This window comes from Ambystoma mexicanum, chromosome 10 (assembly GCF_040938575.1).
Source record: "Ambystoma mexicanum isolate Mex_15411 chromosome 10, UKY_AmexF1_1, whole genome shotgun sequence".
Taxonomy (NCBI): domain Eukaryota; kingdom Metazoa; phylum Chordata; class Amphibia; order Caudata; family Ambystomatidae; genus Ambystoma; species Ambystoma mexicanum.
Window position 1 is genome coordinate 593,719,136 of NC_090932.1, and position 15,633 is coordinate 593,734,768.

Genomic DNA, 15,633 nt, shown 5'->3' on the forward strand with positions numbered 1-15,633 from the left:
TTTGGAGGTTCCTGATGAACCTCCCGTAGTAGTGCTGGAGGCAGGAAAAATGCAGGAGTGTTTATGGGTCAGATAACCACCGCCTCTACTTGGGTCCTAAAACACCAGCACAAAGGGCTAAATCGTGTACCGGCCGTGACTCCGGGGGGGGGCGGCGCACACATCGTCAGGGACAGACACGCCAATACAGGAGTTGTTGACTGCTACGTCACTATAAACCAACAGGGTACGGCACTGCACATAATAGATCAGGGCCGCGGATACGACAATGGCGTCTAGATCAACCAAGTCCAAAGGGAAACAGTCTTCAATGGACATATTCGCCAAACCAGTCCAGACGGAGGTTGCGAGGACAAAAGGCAAGATCTACAAGGAGAAGAAGCCCCCAGGCGTGGTGACCAACAGATCATGGAGACCATGCCAGAGCTGAAATCGTCACTGGAATTTAAAATTGATGTAGTTGCTATCGATGTGAATCTCCTGGGACAGGATGTCGTGGTATTGGCAGAGCGTACAGGAGCACTGGAGAGAGAGGTGAAAGCTAACACAAGCAATTGCACCGCAAATTCCAAAGATGTTTCTACGCTACAACAACAGGTGCAAAACCTGGAGAACAGAGCAGAAGAGGCAGAAGATCAGGCGCGCAGAAATAACATATGCATTGTTGGGCTCCTGTAAGGAGAGGAAGGCTCAGACCCGACAAACTTCATTGAGAACCTGTTGCTGCAAGAGATGGGAGTAGTGTCCCTTACCCAGGGGTTCACAGTGGAAAGGGCGCACAGGGCTCTAACGAGAAGACCACCAGCCAGATCCCCACCTCGGCCAATCATCGCTAAGATATTAAACTATAAAGACAGAGAAAGGGTCATTGAACATTTTTGGAAGGGTGGAATGATGAGCAGATCATCAGCGACTATTACGGCATACCCAGATTACACTTTCTTGGTGCAGAAGCAGAGACTGAGCTACATGTCGGTCAAGAGGAGGTTACGCACGGCTGGCCTGAAATACATGCTGCTATACCCGGCAAAGATGAAGGTCTTGCATAAGGATCGAGCGGTTTTCTTCGAGACTCTGGAGGATGTGAATACATGGATGGACACTTTGAACTTTACCTCGGAGACGGATGATGAGGCGAAGAGCAGCAGTGATAAGTGAACTGCACTCCCAAGGTGCTGTATATGTGAAATAATTAGAGACTATTGAGTATTGCTTGGACTAATAACGTAGTAGTTGGAAAATGACAGATATTTATGATTTGCTAAATGCGCCTGAACCACTTTATCACCCCTATTAGATTAGGTAGGATACTGGTAGCTTAGTATCCTCCTGCTGCACTCCGAACGCTGGCAGGAAGCTGGAGTCGGAGTGAGATGCAGGGATGCCTGAGCTTCAGACTTGAAGCTTGGCAACTGTTGGGAATAGTTGGGGTGCGAGAGGAGGGGGGAGAGTTGGGGTAGTTAAAGGTAAGTTGGCCTACGGACAAGCACGACAGGAAGCGTGAGGAGGTGTCAATGGGATGGGGATGATGGCAGGATATAAAAAGATGGGTGAACTCAAGATAGCAACCTCGAATGTTAGAGGGTTGAACAGCTACATCAAAAGGAATAGAGTGATGGTATATTTAAAACGCCAGAAAATAGATGTAGCCCTTTTACAGGAGATGCATTTGACCATAGAGAGGCAAGGCACCCTAGCACGGAAGTGGGGAGAGGTGACCTTGGATTCCACGTACTCTGCCTACGTCAGAGGGGTACTGATATGGGTGGCGCCAACTGTCCCGTTCAAGGTTCTCCAGACCTACTTGGATACAGATGGTAGGATGATCATACTGCGGGGGAGGGTGGAATACAGAAAAATATGCGTTAACACATATGCTCCGAATCATGACACAGCAGCGTATTTCAGGTGTTTGTATGCTAAAATAAGCCTGTATAGAGATGGAGCGCTAGTATGGGGGGGGATTTCAATTGTACGCTGAATCCAGTGATGGACAGGTCAGATGGGAAATTCGTCTGCCCAGCCCCAGCGGCGAAGGCCTTAAATACATTGCTACACACATTTAAGTTGGAAGACGTGTGGAGAACACTGCATCGGCAAGAACGCACATACTCCCACTATAATGCTCCTACTAATGTATACACAAGATTGGATTATGTGATGGTGGGGGGAGAGTTGTTGGGTGAGTTCATACGGGCGTAATACAAAGCTAGGGTCCTCTCGGATCATGCTCCCTGGGTTGTCACATGGCAGGCTCTACCCCCCACGAGCTAAGATTCCTGCTTGGAGACTCTGAGTAGAGGTGCTCAGAGACACCGGGTTTAGGGAGAACCTGAGGAAGGAGGTGAAAAATGTTTACAGCACAATATGGGCAGCGTGCCATCAGCGGGTACACTGTGGGAGGCATTTAAAGTAGTGGTTAGAGGGGGTGGCCATATCACAGTCGAAGGGGATGCAAGATGTTATCTTACGAGAATTGCAAGGGATGGAAGGCATGTTAGACGTTATAGCGCAAAGGGGGGAGAGGTCCCTAGCGGAGGCACAGGAGGTGACCAGACTGCAACAGGACCTGGTACAGGTTGGGTAATTTGAGTTATAGGAGATATATAGAGAGAAACACGCAGAAGGGGACACACCCGGTCGATTGTTAGCTTGGCTCTACAAAAGCAAGAACAAACTGGAAGCGATTACAGCAGTGGCTGGATTAGATGGAGTCACAAGAGTGTGAAATAAATGCTTTTCGGAATATTATAAGAGATTATATGAGGAAACCTCTGGGTGTGATGTAGCAGAGATACAGGATGCTCTGTCTGAGATTAAGCTGCCCAGGCTAAGCACGGAAGCCCCCATTACCATTGAGGAACTAGAGAGCGTGATGAATGAGCTGCCGACCAGTAAAGTCCCAGGAGCAGACGGTCTCCCCAGCGTATTCTATAAAGAGTTTAAGGCCGATCTCCTGCGAATGCTTAATGAGTCACTGGAAGCTGGCAGATTGCCCAGATCCTTAAAGGAATAGTGTGCTCAAAAATATTATTGTCCCGAGGGTTCGGGCATGTGTTTTAAAGCATACGTTGATCGATCGTACAAACATTTCCTATGCACCTTACTGTAGTTTCCTCTTTTTTTATACATGCAAAATCGGGCAGCAGGTCGTGGCCATCTTGTGCTAATCTTATCCGTTGCCGCATCACTCTAAGGTGAACTGCCCTGGCGTCACTAAATCGTATCCCCAGCCCCTGAGGCTGACCTCACCAAACCTAGTGATATTCTCCGCCTATCTCCATGACGTTTATGGGCAGCACAGCCAAACGCGACCAGTCATCACCTTCGTGTTAACGTAGGTTGACGCAGAACCCGGATTATCAACACACATCTCAAAACACAGTGCGTCCCAATTTTGAATATAAAACTATACTTTTAAAGGAAATGGCAAAACTCTACAATTTGTAAAGTACTTTTATTTCACAATAAATGCTCCGAGAACATCCGGCAATTGCCATATTCAAGCAAATGTGTAATTTATTTCTTTGATCTCGATCCACACTTGTTTATCGTGAGTCACGTGGTTTTCCTTTTGGGTATAAGCACATAGGACGAACCGTCAATCGCAAGGCTTCGGCATCAGCTTGGCGCTAGGCCACCGTAACCAACGTGAGGTTGCTCCTTATCTCTGGTACCATGTAAGGGCATATCGGCACACGGCGATCATCCCAAAACAGCATCATGGTGATCCAGCCATTTAAGTGTATCTTCATCTGCCTGTTAAAAAACCCGTCAGTTGGTATCTGGAATCGATGACAATCGCAGAAAGGCAGGATGTAGCTGTTTGAAAAACATAATAGAAATGTTTCTCAGTTGCCGATCTTTATTATAATTTATCATTTTACTCATTAATTCTTCACTGTGTGAAAACTAATGATGAACACATAGATGTGAAACAATGGGAACACAGAAAATGTGGAAAGTAGTCTACAATTTGCTTCAGATGTTCATGCTATGGAGTATGATCAGATCGAAATGGGATGCGGAAGCTGATGCTACAATTTGAAGAACACATAGACGGCATTTTAACCGAATATTAGCGTACAATTTGGCGTTTGTGGATCCTGGGGGAACCCAGTTGTGGACTGCATGCATTTCGATGCTGGACTGCCCATGTGCCCGGGACAAAGACAAGTACACACACGGGTTCTATTTGCATGTCATTGCAATATGCCACACAGAACAACCCAGTACAATGTAAGCCAGCAGTAACGGTCGGCTAATGATACATTGACTCGTTGGTCTATAAAATTGTCTACAGTAAAACGTACATAATATTCAGCATTTTCATTCTCTCAGCGTAACACAGAGACTCTGTTCAGATCAACGAGTTTTCATAAAATGAAATTAAATGTTCCTTTGTCCAGTTTTGGAATGATGAACCTGATCATGTTTGACGGTATTACACCCCTCCCTTCATTCATTCCTTTCGGAATCCTCCCTTTCTTCCAAGGTCGAAAATAAAAATTGAAACTTATACTGTGTACGATGTGTGGGTTTGCTCAGCTCGCGAGCAAAAATCAAAGCTGCTGACCTTCACTCCGAATGCGAGCGAATAGCCCTCCAGACCATATTGGCATTCGATATATTTTTTAAAAACAAATTAATTGTTTGCTGCCATCCACCAATGCCGCACAAAATGTCTAGTAATTTACTTTTTTTAATGAAACAGTTTACTTCCAAAAGCCTTATTTGTAATGTTCCTCTGGAGAACTTCGCACTCTCTCAGCGACTCCCACAGCACCTGTCCGCTCAGCCCGTCTCCTGTTCACACGGCAAATCACGAAAACAATTGTCGCAAGGAGCGAGTCTCGAGCCCCTACAAAATGTGCTCGTACGAGAATGTCAGAGCAAACCCTGCTGCAGCCCCCTCCCGCTAGGCCGCGGTCCCCTGAACCCATGACCCCATTTCTCCTTGAACGCATCTGGTTTCCAGACCCTAACCCTGCACCACCTCAACCTCACCCCCCATATACCTTGGTCCTATATTCTGGTAACGCTGACACCTACACCCACTGCGTTTGAAATCGTAAGAATCTGAGGGCTGCAAATCAAAAATCGGCCCCTGTGATAAGACATCCTATAGTGAAGGCGCTCACTCCCCACACTGATCTAGACACTTAACCTAGACATGCATTAAATAATGATCATCACCATACCTTTTAAGTATATATTAGAGGCCTATAAATTGCACACGTGTGTTTGTACTATCACACTTTGGGTCACTAACGAGGTAAAGGGTGTGGGGGTCTTGCCAGTGAGGTAGCCTGCGGGTGTCGGGATTGATAGCGGACAGGTCCGGCACATCAGAGCGACAAAGGGGGTGGAGTGATGCATGTTAGTTTAGGACAGAATATACTGTGACTGGGGTCTTGTTTTATTAGGAGGCACTCTGGGGTGGTCAGCAAGGAAGGGTCACACTTCTGGTACATCAAAAGAATAGCTTTGGAAGGGCACAAGGTTGAAAAACCAGTAATTTTCCAGTAGCTGTGGTGAGAGATGCAGGAGCACATTTATTGAGATGGATGAACAACTACAAGTCATTGTTTGGCCCTATCACACACAGGACAGTGATCTCAGAGGAAGAATTAAATTAATGCATTCTTTGTTTGCAACATCTTGTCTCAGCGCATCCGTGAGAAAGGGACTTGGGAGGCGCAGGAGGATAAAGGTTGGAGCTGTCGGTGGTCGCTATGCACGGCGCTGCTGAGGGGCAGGGGGAAACTTTGCAATGCCAGAATGCGGTCTAGTCCAAAGTTGGAATCGAGGGTACACAAATTGGAGTCCAAGCGCGTCTAGCAATAGCCGCACCTCTGCTTATGTCAGAGCCTTCTTCGCCATGGCTGCAGAAGGGCAAAGGAGGCGTCCCCCACAAGTGCAAAAGCAAGGTGTCACTTTAGCATAGAATGTATGGGGGCTAGGGGCTCAGCCGACCCACTCCTTCCTTACATTAGCAACAACCCCAACACATGCCCCCATGAAAATATGGGTCAGAGTGCAGCTATTTCTCACCAACCCCCTTTGATGTGCTGTTTTGCTTACAGTCAGTAGTTCTTGCGTGCCGAGTATCTTATCGAGCCTAGGTCTCATTCCTTTTTTGGGACGCGTAGTTATTCAGCTATTTGGGCAAGTGTTTGATAAGGCAACTTCAAAACCCCAAAGTTGCTTTTATGCTGTTATTCATCTGACCCTCCCACGATCAGTGAAGGTCCCACCATAGCTCGACGAAACTGGGAAGTGTGAAAGCACAGCGTTACATTGTATGGCATTCTCAAAAGGGGATTTGTTTAAAAAACTATTGACAAAGAGGATAGATTTCAAAAGACAAATTGTACGCTTTATTTGGACACTTTATATAAACATTGTTGAACAAACGAATAGATGGTAATCATTTGAACCGGGAAGTGAACTGCTCCACGGGCTCTGCTTTTGGTGGACAGGGCACGTTTGCAATGTTTTGTGCCAATGTATGTGTCCTCGGAACAAAATTGTGCGCAATTCCGTGAGTATGTATGTCCAAGACAGGGCGTGGCCTGGTGCTCATGGATTGAAGAGGCAGAGGCTCTGAGCTCCAGCCAAGATCATGAAGCTTGATCCTCTGTAGGTGGCCAAACGCTACTAATTAATGAAATAAGGACGCCCAGAGGTGTGCGAACTACAGGCGGCCATTAACGCTGAAATTCCAAGTGAAATCGCACCCCATGAAGCTAGGAAAAGACTCCGGAGCACTCTACCCCCTGGGCACACAAAATGGCGGATGCGCCTGTGTGCCCCTGTCGTTGAATGGGGAGGGGTGGAACACAACCACCGAAGCGAAGACTGCGCCTGGTTTGGAGCAGCACTGTTCACTGGAGTGTTGCGAGGTGGATGAAACCAGGTGGGCAGTTGGTGCATCCGCACACGGATCCCTGTTCTACTGCCCTTGATGCCGGCCCCCAGAGCCTGAGGGAGGCGGTCGGCTTGACCTAAGACCGAGCTGCGGAGCACCGCAGCTGGGCAGGACTGGCACTCGTGATCGTGAACACCGACGTGGAGGCTGAATGCTGCGAAGCCCGTAACGTACCCAGCGGGGCTGCTGGAAACTCTGTCGTCATTGGGGCAGTGCACAGAAGCTGTTGACCGGGTTAGAGAGAGAGTCCGGCCTTCGTACTCAGTCACTCTGCTGGAGCAGGGAAGACCGCTGAGCGACTAGGAACACCACCGTACGGCATAAGGAGATGAGCGTACATATGCATGTGAGCGTGAGGAACTGTGAGCTTGGGGTGAGGAGAGCTGACGCCGGCAAGGGGCATCCATGATCCGCAGGAACTATTGGCAATAATAAGGCCCTGAAGAGTAGGCGGCAATATAGAGGTGGCACACAAGGCAGCTGTGCGGCGGTCAAATCAGTTGCAGTCTTCCGCCTGGTGCGCTCAGGAACGCTACACTGTACCCGACCTCTAGTCAACACACAATCTTTGGGAACGCTGCTTGACCACAGGAGATCCATACGAGAGCGCTGCCACACCCCTGCACCCTTAAAGTCCCAGCATATTAGGAACAGCTGATCGATGCAGGATAACTGGAACAGGGAATGAACTGCGTGTGATAAGCAGGTTGACGGATGCAGACACGAATGTGGAAGCAGGCCTGATGATCATAGCACAATAGGAGCTCACCAGGGACATCCACTGAGGTCACTAATCCACAACCAGATGCCACGTGGCCCACAATAAGAGCGCTCCCACTGCCTAAGTCTCATAAATAAAGGGACACGCTCCTGACCTGGAACCCCTGCTGGCGTCGGGTATAGCCCGTTGACTCACACCGAGAGGAGACAAGCTCACCCTGGAGCACACAATATTCTGGCCCTGCCCAGTTCCTACACTGCATCAACACAGGAGTGAATAGGTCAATGACCGCCAACACGGCTGGTGCGACCTGCGAACAACTTGCACCCAGCACTCTTGACCATTAAACAGAAAAGGCACTGCAAACGACTGGGGAGAAAACAGCGAGGAAACCTGTGCTCTGTGAGGTTCCGAGGGGCGAATTATAGCTACACCACACCCTGAGGCTACAAATCCCCTGATGTCCAAAATTAAAATGTCACCGTCCAAAAACAAAACAAGGCAAAGACGATGATAATAGACTAATTTAATGCCACTAAGCCCCATGCCACAACACACAATGGGGCAAACGAGACCACAACCCAGAAAGAGCCGGATGGAGACAACAGGGAAGGACAAGTACTGGTAGCAATTGCCACGCTAAGATCCTTCATCGACACCAAGATCGATGAGGTCAAGTCTGACATGCAATTAATGCGCCAAGTCGCACGCAATCTGATGGAGCGGGTCACCAATGTGGAGGCGACACTCCGGGAGACTACTGAGAGCACTTCCGACCTGAATCTTAAGGTCAGTGAGCTTGAAAAACGAGTTGCTATGCTGGAAACAAGATCCGAGGAGGCAGGAGGACGTGCCAGACGCAGTAATATCAGGATTCTAGGGGTGCCTGAGGGAATTGAGGGGCCCAACCTGACCAGATATGTGGAAACATTACTGCAGCAGGAAATTGGTGTGGGCAGACTCTCGCAGGGCTTCGCTGTAGAAAGGGCCCACAGATTCCTCCAAAAAAGAACACCACCGGGCTCACACCCTCAGCCAATGATCGCAAAGATCCTCAATTTCCAAGACTGGGAAATTATCCTCAAGTACTCCATGGAGGGTGGAGTTATAAGAGCGCGACAACTGCAAGATAACCATCTACCCCACTACACCGCTGTAGTGTAAAAAGCAAGGAACTTCTATATACCGATCAAGGCAAGGCTACGGCCACTGAACTTGAAGTACATGCTTCTCTGCCCGTCCAGACTGAAAGTGATACACAAGGGTAGAGCAGTGTTCTTAGAAACACCAGCCACGGCCACAATGTGGGTGGAGCACAACAACCTGGCAGATTGGGAGGAAATGGCCGCTTAGAAGAACCCAAGGCTACTATAGAGGCGCACACCAACATCCAAAAACATGTTTGGCCACCACTGAAGAATTGGCTCATTGATATTGAAACACTACTTGACCATTGCGCTGCTACGAAATGGCTGGTGGCCAGAGCTCGGTCTCCCCAACTGAGCACACCGACCCACCCAGCTAAACGACGAGTGCAGGCCTGTTGCTAGCACGAGAAAATGTGTGCTTGAAACCCAAGATGGGAATTAACAGTGCAAGGGCGCCTGAGCGCTGCAGGAGTAATGCAGCAGCTGGACGCAACAGTTTGGTTTGTTATTTGTTCCATATGTTGGTCTGTCTTTGAGCTGTTGAATCCAGATAACTGAGGGAAAGTGAGCACTAAAGGCACAAAGGCTAGAAAGGGGCATGCTCTGGTCAAAGAGATGCTGAAAGGGGGCGGGCCCGTCCAGGATGGGAGGTACTGGAAATGGGCGGGTAGATCCACAACATGGCGCAACATCTTAAGGTATTGATATGGAATGTCAGAGGTCTGGGGAGGGCAGGGGCACAGAGCCTCCTATTCCAGATATGCCAGAGGAGTGTTCACGTGGGTGAGCCCAGAAGTACCTTTCCAGTTAATCGGCACAGAAGCAGACAAAGGAGGTAGATATTTGATCATGTGGGGAGTTCTCGAACAAACCAAGGTCTGCATAGTGAATTCCTACTTTCCCAACCAAGGCATACCTGCACACCTCAGGCTGTTGTGCGCCAAGATTACTCCCCACCGGAACAGTCTATTCTTGTGGGGGGGGGGGGTCCTCAGTTGTACAAGGGATTTGACAGTAGATAGATCTCACGCCCCCCCAATACCAAACACACACGACTTCCCAATCACGGAACATGATGGTGGAGCACATAGATCTAGTAGATGTCTGGCGGGAACTTCACCCCACCGACAGATGCTATTCGTATTACTCCTCTCCCCACGGACTATACACTAGGTTAGATTATTTTCACACGGATAGGGAATTATTTTCACAAATAGAACATGCGCAGTATCATCAGAGGCCTTAGACCCCCTATACCAATGTGGCGGATGCACACAGGCACCCTCACAGATCAGATTTTCAGGGAGGAACTAGGGGACAAGTTGGAAGACTTCGTGCGCATTAATCAAGGCAGTGTGCCACGCTGGGGAATACTCTGGGAGACATTGAAGGTGGTGGCACGGGGGGGAAACGATAGCTAGTGCAGGTGGTATAAGGAGAACTCTGAGAAATGAGCTGGAGAGTTGGGAGGGAGCAATACTACAGATGGAGGCCAACACCTCAGGAACCAGGGAAGAGGAGGCCAAACTGGCAGAGATTAGAGATAAATGCCAAGAAGCATGGGGCAGGCTGTCCAAGTTCAATTATGCCACTTACACTGTCAGAGCACACAAAGAAGCAGACAAGCCGAGCAGATTATTAGCGTGGATATACAGGAGAGGACACCCTAGACACCTACCCACGGAAATTAGAGAGGAGGGAGGGGTGACACATAAAACACAAGCGTCGATTGACAATACCTTTGCTGCATTTTATTCCACGTTATATGCCTACAAAACCCTCATAGTTATCTGAAATAAGGGACACGCTGGAGGAGATTGGGCTCCCCAAATTGGACACACCCCAATGTGAAGCACTAGATGAGGCAATAACCCCTGAGGATGTGACAGAAGTGATCAGATCGTTATCCATTTGTAAGACTCCGGGAAGTGATGGGTTACCGCCAGTGTTCTATAAAGCCTACGAGCCCATACTTACCTCACTGCTACATGAAGTCTTCACTAAAGCATACGAGACAGGAAGCCTACCAGAGAGTATGAATGAAACGCTGATAGTCCCAATGTTAAAGCCGAACAAACCTCGGCCGACTCGACTCATACCGGCCACTGGCCATGCTGAATTATGACAGCAAAATACTGACCACCATATTTGCCAAAAGGCTGGCCAGGGTAATAGGGCACCTGATGCATGATGATCAAAACGGGTTTGTCCCGGGCCGCAATACGACGGCCAACTTACGCCGGCTCTAAAACATCATAGCACACACACAGGGGTGTGAGGTCCCCATGACGGTACTATCACTAGACTCTGTCAAAGAATTTGACTCAGTATATTGGGAATGGCTAGTGGAAGTTCTAAGGGAGTTTGGGTTTGGAGAGGGCTTCGTGAGATGGGTCAAAGTGTTATACAATACTCCAAAGGCCAGAGTTCAGTCCAGCTGAATGGTGTCAGCAGCATGGGCAATCCAGAGAGGCACCAGACAGGACTGCCCTCTTTCCCTTAGGTTAGACATCCTGGGCCTAGAACCACTGGCAATATATCTCAGGAAACAGCTGTTTGACGCCGACATACAAGTGGGGGGGTAAATGCAATATAATATCGCTCTATGCGAATGATGTCCTCATATATCTAAGGGACCCGCGGGCCAATGTCCTGGTAATACTAGACATACTAGACAACTATGCAAGAGTATCGGGAATAAGATTTAGTAAACAAGTCATGCGCATTCCCTTTGGCGAAGTTGGCAGGGGAGGACGTGCTGGACCTACCGAACATGGGAATCAAATGCAACCACATGAGTTCAGATACCTGGGAGTCCCCATCAAGCACACACATGAGTTTACACATGAACGCAACACAGTGGCTGTAATGAAGGGCTTATGTAATTCCACAAAGTTCTGGGTCAAACTACCATTTTCAATGATGGGCAGGGCGGCTATCACCACGATGATTATCCTTCCAAGATGCTTATACTATTTCTAGAATGTATGTCACTATATAAAAGCAGACTTCTTAAAAAAAACTGGACGCTCTGCTCGGACAGTTCTTATAAGGCGCAGCCCGCCATAAAATATCTCTGGCAGTGCTGAAATTACTGCATAAAGAAGGGGGGATACAACTTCCGGATTTATTTCGAGAGGTATTCTTTAGCGGCACAGCTCAGCCATGTAACCAGATGGGTGTCGGATGAGCCCACGGCCGAAACTAGACTCATGCATGGATTGATCGCTCCACTATACCCACGGGAGGCCCTCTGGAACTCTCCAACATCCGCATGATAGTGCAGCTGGGTAGACAAGTTTCGAGCAGGACAAAAACGGTGCTTTGTTTGCAACATCCCTATGCCCCAGAAATCCCGATGCTAGTAGATGTGTGCAAAGCGCTGGCTGATCTTCCCAGGATGAGACACTGGGAGAGGGGCGGGGACTGTACACATCGGGGGGACATGTTTGAAGAGGGAGTCTTCAGGGAATTTGACTCACTCCAGACACAAGAGGGGGTGGTGAAGGGACAATTCCTGTGGTATCAACACATTAAACTCACAGCTAAAGGGAAGTGGGACAGCTGGCCGGAGGAGCCGACATTGAACCCCCTGCTAAATGAGATGTATACCCTGAATGACGGTTGGAGACCTGTGTCCAGAATATACGGTCATCTGTTGGATAGACCCAACCCCCGCAGTGCAGCATTGAAAGAGAAATGGGAGGAGAGACCTTGCAGTCACGATTACTGATAGGGAATGGGAAAGGGTGCTCGCGTACCCGAAAGAGGTGTCTAGGAACGTCAGATTTAGGTTAATAGAGTTAAACGTACTGTACAGGACTTATATGACCCCCCCTCCAAGGGTGGCACGATTTAACAAAAAAACACTCTCAACATGCCTGTTGTGTAAAAGGGAGGAAGTTGACTTGGTGCACATGATCTGGGGGTGCTGTAGAGTACAGAGATTCTGGGCGAAGGTGGAAAGCATCTGCCGCAGAGCGGGAGTGAGCAGATACAATTGGACTCTAGTGGAATGCCTCCTGGGTGCGTACCCCAGGTTCAGCAAGCATAAGCATATTGTGAAATTGATGGACATTGTGTGCATATTAGCGAAAAGGGCGATCGCTATGGCATGGAAGCTGCCTGGGGGGCCACAATATGACCGATGGTTTAGGGAACTGGAAAGATGGTCGGCTGCTGAGACCGCTGCCTGGGGCATGGGAATTCACACATCCGATGGAGACGTGGCTGTAGCTTTCAAGGCATGGAAGGCACTAATCGGAGACATGTTCCTCCCAGCAGATGACCAGCCTTCCTGAATTGCATTGTTATAGGTTCCATATAGGTATATGGCGAATGAGCTTGGACACTCGAGACCAGCGTGGTCCCCCTGAACTGAACGTTGTGATACCAGAGTAAAGCCCCCAGGCACTTATAGCCGAGTTAGGCTTTGATAGGCAGGAAGACAGACACTGTTTGTTGTTAATGTTTATTTGTTGCAATAATTCTGAGAGATGAATTGCATTACGTGATGCAATCGGAAAAACAAGATAAATGTATGTCTATAAATGCAAATAAAAACTTTTTTTTAAATGTATGTCCAAGACAGTCGTAATAAGATCTTTCACAAAATCGAATTCCATTTCCTGGTATATTGGTTTGACCACCCATTTTTTGCTTCTTTTCGTACAGGCCATTGTGTAACGAAGCATTCCAAAGTTTCCCACAGTCCTCGATTGTTAATGCCCGACGTTCTCGTTATGTGCTAATACTGCTAGTAATGTCCTATATTGCATCCCGTCTATGCCGAAATGCAATCTGTTGGGCCTGTACTTTACGCACGTATTGTGGAACACCTCCAAATCTCCCGTGTGACAGAATTCTGAGAGTCCCTTCAGATCTCTTGATAGGGCTTATCTTATAATATTCTCAAGAGCTTGGTGCGGAGGTGAAGATGGACTCAACCACTTCTTGCGTTCTTGTTCCGGCGACAAAGATCCATGTGCACATTGGTGGAAATGTTGGTTTTCTGTCCAAGAGTGAACGTTGGAACAGTGGTGCATTAGTGACCGCCATTTTTCTAGTAGGATTTCCACAGACCCACCACAAGTTTTGGAGCTCCACCAAAGATGGTTGCTGAAAGACTGGGACCACTGCAAAATATTTTCAGAACCTTTTTTTCCCCTGCAGCCAAGATTTTTTCATTGATGGATTTGGCAACGTGCCATACATCAAATTGATGGCGAATATTTGGAAACTGCTCTCTTTGTCTTGTCTATTGAAACGCGTCTGTCTGTGGCTATGAGGTTGATTTGCATTCCCCTCGATTGGAGATTGTCCAGTGATTTTATAAAACCAAGTTTCTCCATGGCCACTGAGGATTTACATTCGGACACCTGCACGACCCCCGAACTCACAATTGGTTTTGTTTCCATGTCCTGAAAGTGGTATGTGCAGTACTTCGCTGAAAATCCTGGGCTGTCACACTGTCCATCGCCAGCTAGCCTTAACTGTTTGTCAGAGAATGTCCTTGCAATTTGACATTTGTTCAATTTTCCATGCTTCACTAATATCAGGGAATAAATATTCACGTTGATATTTGTAGTACTGCGTTTTAGAAAGGAACTGGAGTCCCACAAATTGACAGAAACTGGACAACTTATTAAAAGTTAAGCCACTGAAAAGTAAAGCTGCTGCACACAGTAGATTTCCAGCTGCCTCTTTCCCCAGCATCGGTTAAGCGGACCATGAACATTTTGCATGGAGCAGATCACAGGTCGCTTGTATTTTCAAGTTCGTGCCTTGTGATACGCAAGTCACATTCAACAATGGCTTCCCGCATACTCCACCCCCCACCCCTCACTGGATGGACACATTTCAGCATCAGTATTATCTCCATCAGGCAGCTGTCGAATACAATGTATTTGGGCTCCTGTATTAGACTATCGTCCTGCATGAATGTGGTTTGTGACTCAACTGTGGTGGACATATCGGCTGAACAGGACACACTGTAGTCGAGAACTTTGGCAAGTTCTTCCGTCAATTGTGTTGAGGCTTCAGTCTCTGTTAATTCAGCTTGTGTTATTTGAACACGAATCGGAGAAAACATCAATGTTGATTGTTGAGTGGCCCTTTTTTTGCTGGTGTTGATTGTGTCAAGTGGTCTGCGAGTAATTCAAAAGCATCAACATTATATTCAGTTTCGTCTTCATCTTGTGGAGTTCTTGCATTGTAGCAATGGTCCAACAACACTTTGCTAGCTTCTCCGGTCACATTCAGTTCATTTTCTGGCCATTGGGCATAAGCATCTCGAGTCTGCTTATTGATTTGAACACGCTGCGCCTCAATGTTGCTCCATGGTGAAATCAGTTTGGCAAGCAGCATCTCTGGCTTCAGTAGCTGTCTGTGTCATCAAAGATCGTTTACTTCTGGACCTCCAGGAGATGGGTTGTGAAAACATGTTCAATGTAAAACCAGCATATAGTATATAGCACTTTAGATTTAAAATAAAGCATGCTATGAAGACACCTGCCCAAAACGCTTTTTGTAATCGCATTTGTTTGCTAGTTACCCTTGCTTTCTTGATTTTCTTTGAAACTGTGTTCTTCGCTGTAACGACTGCACCAGCAAGTTGATCCGCCACCTCGGATCCACATGCCTCCTCTTCTATTCCCTGATCTTGTATAAATGACTAGAATAGAATATTGATTTTAAAAAAGTCAGTCGTATTTGAAATCAAATTATTTCCTTGCACACACGGCTTACAAAGATACCCTTGTACACTGTGTGTCATTTAGTCCAAATATACATTTCGAAATGCACCTGATTGATGGCTAGTGTACTCGATCAGA

At 47.7% G+C, this 15,633-nt stretch overlaps 1 protein-coding gene across 7 annotated transcripts in view; it reads left to right on the forward strand.

Annotated features, from left to right (window-relative positions):
- Positions 1–15,633, forward strand: part of ACSL3 (acyl-CoA synthetase long chain family member 3) — a 3,215,977-nt gene that overhangs the window by 367,456 nt on the left and 2,832,888 nt on the right. The gene's annotated exons all lie outside the window — the stretch shown is intronic.